The 7,563-nt window shown below is 36.0% G+C and overlaps 1 long non-coding RNA gene across 1 annotated transcript; it reads left to right on the plus strand.

Moving 5' to 3' along the window:
• Positions 1-2,135: 2,135 nt before the first annotated feature.
• On the plus strand, positions 2,136-6,858 carry LOC130237600 (uncharacterized). Its single transcript, XR_008838559.1, has 4 exons — positions 2,136-2,263; positions 3,742-3,990; positions 4,361-4,522; positions 6,634-6,858. It is a non-coding gene; the product is annotated as an uncharacterized LOC130237600 (long non-coding RNA).
• Positions 6,859-7,563: the final 705 nt, after the last annotated feature.

Consider the following 7,563-nt stretch of genomic DNA (forward strand, 5'->3'; position numbering starts at 1 on the left):
ATCATCCCCAAACCAACGGGCAGACAGAGAGGAAGATTCAGGAGGTGGGACGGTTCCTGAGGACCTTCTGCAGTGGTCACCAGAGCTCCTGGAGCCAGTATTTGGGCTGGGCAGAATATGCCCAAAATTCACTGCGGCAACCCTCCACCGGACTCACGCCATTCCAGTGCGTCCTGGGCTTCCAACCACCGCTCTTTCCCTGGGATGGCGAACCATCTGATGTCCCCGCAGTGGATCACTGGTTCCGGGAGAGCGAGAGAGTCTGGGACGAGGCTCATCAACATCTGCAGAGGGCAGTCCGTCGAAGCAAGGTAACCGCCGATAGAAGAAGGTCTGAAGAACCCAGATACACACCCGGACAAAAGGTGTGGCTATCCACCCGGGACATACGCATGCGACTGCCCTCTCGCAAGTTAAGTCCCCGATTTGTTGGTCCCTTCACCATCGTGGAACAGGTTAACCCCGTCACCTACAAACTACAATTACCCTCTCACTACCGTATTCACCCTACATTCCACGTATCACTCCTGAAACCCTATCACGATCCTGTTCTTCCCTCCACAGAGCCTGACCACGAAGAGGAACCCCCTCCTCCACTGCTCCTAGAAGAAGGAGCCGTCTACGCAGTGAAGGAGATCTTGCGTTCCCGACGTCGTGGTGGCCAGTTGGAGTACCTGGTGGACTGGGAAGGGTACGGCCCCGAAGAAAGGACATGGGTTCCCAGAGCTGATATTCTCGATCCTAGTCTCATGGTGGAGTTTCATGAGAGCCACCCTGAGTTCCCAGCGCCTAGAGGCAGAGGGAGACCACCACGGCGTCGGAGGTGTCGGCCCTCAGGAGCGGGCCCTGGGGAGGGGGGTACTGTCACGGATTGGTCAGGCTCTCACGATCCCCACTCACGAAGATCACCATCACCTGACTTCTAATGAGCACACAGCTGCATCACATTCACGAGCACCAGATAAAAGCACAGCACTCCAGTCGCTCATTGTCCGGGCTCGTCTCGACGAAAGCGGACAACTGAGCGACCACTCAGCGTAGTCATCCTCAGCTAAAACAAACGCTTTACTTACCTGTTCTCTTTGTATTCCTCCTAGTCTTCCTGGTCCACCCGAATCGTCCTGTCTTCCAGTCCTTCCAAGTCTGTGTCATCCTCTGTCAGCTGTATCTGGTGTGTGCTGTCCATCCTCGTGTATTCCTGTTACCCAGCCACGGAGGAAAAGACCCCAACATCATTCCTGATCCTCCTGGCTATCCTTCATGTGCTCCTTGTTGTCATTTAATAAACACCCTAACGTTTCCTTACCTCTGTCTCCTGTCCGCTCCATAACACACAGTGGCCTCCATAATCCTTAAATGAATGATTTTTGGGATGACCAGAGCTGGTCGTCCAGCTAAACTGAGCTATCGGGGGAAAAGAGCCTTGGTGAGAGAGGTGTAGAAGAACCTAAAGATCACTGTGGTTGAGCTCGATGGATGCAGTCAGGAGATCGGACAAAATTGTAGAAAGTCAAGCATCACTGCAGCCCTCTGCCAGTTGGGGCTTTATGGCAGAGTGCCCCGATACATGAAAGCCTGCATGAGATTGGTAAAAAAACACCTGAAGGACTTCAAGATTGTAAGAAATAATATTATCTGATCTGAAGAGACCAAGAGCTTTTTGGCTGTGTATATTTAAATTATATGAATTTAGATTTTTACAGTAATTACAATCAATTATTGTGTCAAATTATTGGTTACATAGGTTTCTGATCAATGTTTTCACACATTTACATTAACATTTACAATATCTTAATGCCTAATAGGCCATACTTCCAGTAGTTTATAGATGAACTACAGTAGATGATAGTTGTTGGTGCTGTAAAACAGTAAAATTTTGCGCATACATTATATGTACCTTCAATTATAGAAGTTGTTAACTCATAGATAGAACCTTGAGCAAATAACAAGCCCTACTATTGTAATATTATATTTGATTTTTGAAATATGATGCAGTGACAGTATTTTTAGTATGTCACGGCAGGTTTATGCCAGTGCAAACACCGAACTAAAACAATGAAGCAGTTCTTTATCCTGTTGGCTGACAGAAGCCACCCCTTCTGCCACACGTCAACATCCTGCTGCTCAGGATATGTTATGTTTCTTTGCTGGAAGCTCAGCTGTACAGTACACCTGTGCTGTTTTATTTTTATTCCATTTAGCATCACCAAGATGATCTTCTCTTTAATTATTCTACTGCTTTGTCCTGTCACCGCATCTGGAGGTAAGACGCCAGCTTGTAATTTGCTCTTTATTTGCTTGTGTTTAAATATTAAATAAATAAATCCGTAATACAAAAGTGTTTTAGAACAACCAATTCCTTCAAATATACCTAATAGTACTGGTTTCCTATGGCATATTGATTAATTGATGATAATATATATATATATATATATATATATATATATATATATATATATATATATATATATATATATACATATATAAACACACAGTGGTGTGGATAAGTGTTTGCCCCTTTACTGATTTCTTTTTTTTTTTTTTTTTTTTTTTTGCATGATAGTCACACTTTAATGTTGCCGATCATCAAACAAAGTAAATAAACAGTGAAAGATAATCATTTGAAATTAGAATTTATAATTAAGGGAAAAGAAAATAGAAAACTATACTGTCCTGTTTGAAAAAGTGTTTTCCCCTGTCACCCTTAGCAGCAACAACTGCAATCAAATGATTTCGATTACTTTTACGCCACACATAACAGGACACACACCTTCCAAAAATGTTTCTCATGTCAGTCCACCTCCACAAGAAAGTCATTCTCTTTTTTATGGTGGATTCATGAACATATATCATATATATATGTGTGTGGGCAACGCAGTGGCGCAGTAGGTAGTGTTGTCGCCTTACAGCAAGAAGGTCGCTGGCCTCGGCTGGGTCAGTTGGCATTTCTGTGTGGAGTTTGCATGTTCTCCCCGTGTTCCAAAGACATGTGCTACAGGTGAATTGGGTAAGCTAAAATTGTCCGTTGTGTATGTGTGTGAATGAGAGTGTATGGGTGTTTCCCAGTGATGGGTTGCTGCTGGAAGTGCATCTGCTGTGTAAAACATGTGCTGGATAAGTTGGCGGTTCATTCCGCTGTGGCAACATCAGATTAATAAAGGGTCTAAGCCGAAAATGAATGAATGAACATTTTATTGTCATTAATAAGTAGAATAATGTGCAGCATGCCTGTAATTACAACAAAATAACCCCACTACAGAATTATACAAGCCACTGACCTCACTTTTGCTTCGTATATTTTCTAAAATAATATCAGTTACTCACTCGATCATTACTCACTCATGTTATTTTCTATAGAACTCAAAAGAAGGATACCTATTACAAAACATTACCAACTTAGCCCATTTGACTCAAATGCCATATTACGTCTACTGTATTTTACCAAATTATACGTCTCCTGAAGAGAACAGATAACTTTGCGAGACAAAATCTAAAATTCTGTATCAAAAATTAAACTTTTGTATAGCTTGAAAAACTGTTTGATTTAAATGTCACTGTAAACAACAGTTTAAATGTCCCTAAACTAAGCTAAAATAAGATAAAAACATTCAATTAAAAATGAAATTAAATGTAGTACACTAATAAAACAGCTTGACAGTGAGTAAACAATGGCAGAATAAGCTTTGTAAAATGAAGAGTTAAATATTACAATGAGCACCTGATTAACACCTACTCTACTAGTAGGTCAAACAGACCAGCCACCTGACAACATGACAGAGCCTGGAGATGCTTCTGATGAGTCTCAGACTACAACAGCACCACTGGATGTCATCACCACTGACACAACTACAACTACTACCAACACTTCATTATCTACTTGGGTCACCCAGAAATCTACTGTACTGACAACATCCAAATCCACAATCACCACTCTCATCTCAACTGAAGCAGAACTTATAGAGGAAATAAACAGCACAACCTACAACAAAGGTACAACATTCAACAAGTATTTAGATTGAAATGAGCACCAAGATAAGCGTTAAAAGTCTAGATAATGCAGATCTATAAGTCCTTCACATGCACACTGTAAAAAAAACAGTAGATTACAGTTTTAAAGTCTGTATTTTGGGATATATTTTTTCATGTATTTATGCTTTTGAACTTCATGATGGCATCTTGATCTTTCCTCCAACAACTTTTGATGTGAAAAGTTTGAAAGGGTGAATTTTTTTGTAGAAATTTCAAGCTGTTGTAGATTAAAATGGTCTAATATTTCCAGAGCAAACAGATCTTCCACTGTAAATTATTATGTTCATTGATTTATTCATTTGTGTGATGATTTGTCTTTCTCTCCGTATAGCTCTAGAAGACAGAGTTGGACAAGATATTGCAGCAAATCCAGGCCTCATTGCAGTCCTTTGTATTTTTTCCATTGTGGTGGCTGTAGTTGTTGTGTTTGTAATAGTGAAGGCTGTTCGCTCCAGGAGGCCACGGTTTTGAGAGGCTTGACGATGTACCTTTGGTGAGTCTCTTATTACATAATCATAATTAAGGACAAAGCACCAAATTGTCTTATTATGCTTAATCTTTCATCTGATTCTCAGTAATTTTTAAAATATTGAAAATATGTGACCTTGGAGTCTAAAGTTGCACAGGTATATTTTTGGCTATTGCCAAAGATACATATGGGTCAAACTAATTCAAATGTCGTGCAATCATTAGAAGAGTGAAGATCATGTTCCATGAAGATATTTAGTAGATTTCCTACCGTTAATGTATCAAAACTCAGTTTTCTGTTTATTAATAATGTGCATTGGTAAAAACTTTTGGTAAATACAGCTTTAAAGGCAAATTTTTCCGAATTTTCAGATTTCAGATTTTCGAATAAACCAAAACAGGTGATTTTGCTCACGTTTTAAGATTATAAGGCTGAACGGCATGAAATGCCATCAGTCTACAGAGATTTCCCAGTATTTTTCTGTTTCACAATAACTAACCCCCGAAAAAGCCAAAGCAAAGCAAACACTACCAGATTACTATGATATAAATACAGCACTACAACATACAAAAAGAGAGAGATCGACTTAAAATGTCACTTACCTGTTTTATAATGATTTGTTCAGCTGTAGTTTAAAACTTACGCTGAGAAAATGCTGCTTTTTATGCGGTCTCTGTCGCCATCTTGTGGATGAACATCCGCTGTCTTTGCTCTGCTCAGCCACCGACACGCTGAATCTCCAAAATGATGAATATTTTTAAATAGGCACTGTCCTTGTAAATAAACTGCATAGTTGTAATTTAAACAACTACATTCTCGCCTAAAAAGCTTCAAAAGTACATTATGTTATCCAACAGCTGCAATATTTGTCAAACTGTAATGAGTTTATTGATCTGCTGTCAATCTATGTGGGCGCAGTAATACCTAAGAGTGAAGAGGCTGTACGAGTGCTGTTATTGAAGAATATCGCACTGCAATCAGCCAATCCTATTCGAGAACCAGACAGAACTGTTACAATATACAGTATGTATGTATGTATATACACACACAACAGTTATGTCTGGTTTTCTATATATTTTCTATTTTCTAACTGTATATTTGGCGTACAGTTTTTTTTTTTCTCTTGATACTTATGACTATAGTTTTGAAGTCCAGGATCACATATGACATATGTGTTTATTTGACTTCTAATTTGAAGTGTTTCTTTGACTTCTAATATGTTTCTTTGACTTCAATTTGTACCAAACATCAACTTCATACTAGGGATGTCCCGATCAGGTTTTTTGGCCCTCGAGTCGGAGACATTTGATTTTGAGTATCAACCGATACAGAAACCCGATCCGATACTTAATGCATAAAAAAAGAATAAAGAAGAGCGAAGAAACAGATCCAGGTCTAACTCTGTGCCTCCGAATAAATATAGATGTGTTAAAAAAATAATGAGAATATATATATATATATATATATATATATATATATATATATATATATATATATATATATATATATATATGTGTGTGTATATATATATATATATATATATATATATATATATATATGTATATATATATATGTATATATATATATATATATATATATATATATATATATATATATATATATATATATATATATATATGTATATATATATATATATATATATATATATATATATATATATATATATATATATATATATATATATATATATATATATATATATATATATATATATATATATATATATCTTTCTGAGTCCTGGTTGAGAGGCAACGTCTGATTCCAATTGAGTCTAAAAACACGCAGTCAGGCCTGATTGGATCTGGACATCATACTATTTTAAACTATTATATACAGTCACACCTGAAATTATTGATACCCCCTGGGTATGAAGTAAGAATAATTTCGGGCTTGACTGTAATTATTATAAACGAAGGATAAATTTGAATTGTTAAACTATTTCATTGAATTGAATTGTTTAAATTAAATTATTATGTAAATGTTATGTTATACTATAATAGTATTGCAATATCTAATTATAAAATCTCATCATTAAATAATCTCTTTGTATAATTTACTGTTATTGTGAAATAACTTTTTTTAATCATCATCTTTTTTTCTTTTTCTTTTATCAGGGCAAGATAAGTGAGGATGCACCATTTGCCCGCTACAATCCAAAATGAATGACGGTTTCTGGCCATCTCGGTGAACTGCATAGTTTTGCCACTGATGTGTTTTACTGAAATGCACCTTTTTGATCTGTAGACTAGATCTGCAATACCCAGTGTAATTAAGAAAAGCTGTGAAAATATTGTTTTTTTTATTATTATTATTATTAAAATCCCATATCTCAAAACAAATGACAAGTGAAATGAAGAAATCAAACATTTTATTTATGTACAGAACATTATTTTAAAGCTGTATTAAATGAAATAACATAAAGTAATATGAAAAAGCTTTTTAAATAATGTCTATTTATAAACATAAAATATACGTACAAATGAATACATTCTTATATAATTAATTTGATAACAACTGTACATAAAAGGAAGGATGCTTAAATATAACAAGTAAATTTACCCGTCAATATTTTGTAATACATTTTGTGATATTTTCAGCTTGTCCCCCAGATGGCGACAGATTTCTTCACAACATTGAATTACATGTGATCATGAAGGCCAGTTTTTTCAATAGTTTTAATTTTAAAATCACATTACATATATATTTTAATGAAAGTATTGAAATTCCCTTTACTTCTTTAATTAAATAATATATCTTTTTATCATAATTCATAAATCAGGCTTTTATGGTTCATATATGACTTGAAGCTCATATTTGCGGTACAAAAGTCTGTTTCATTCTGAGGTCCAAACTTAACATCAACAGCAAATAGTAAGATCAAAATCTGTTATGTAATTAGCAAGATTTATTGTTTTTTTTTCTCATATTAAATACTAACATTTTATTTTGTCATATTTACATCATTAATTGCAATATTGAACTATTCCACCAGTCACTCTAACTCTAGAGGTAAGTAACATTATTCATTACATTAACATAAAGCA

The sequence above is a fragment of the Danio aesculapii genome, chromosome 11, assembly GCF_903798145.1.
Source record: "Danio aesculapii chromosome 11, fDanAes4.1, whole genome shotgun sequence".
NCBI lineage: Eukaryota > Metazoa > Chordata > Actinopteri > Cypriniformes > Danionidae > Danio > Danio aesculapii.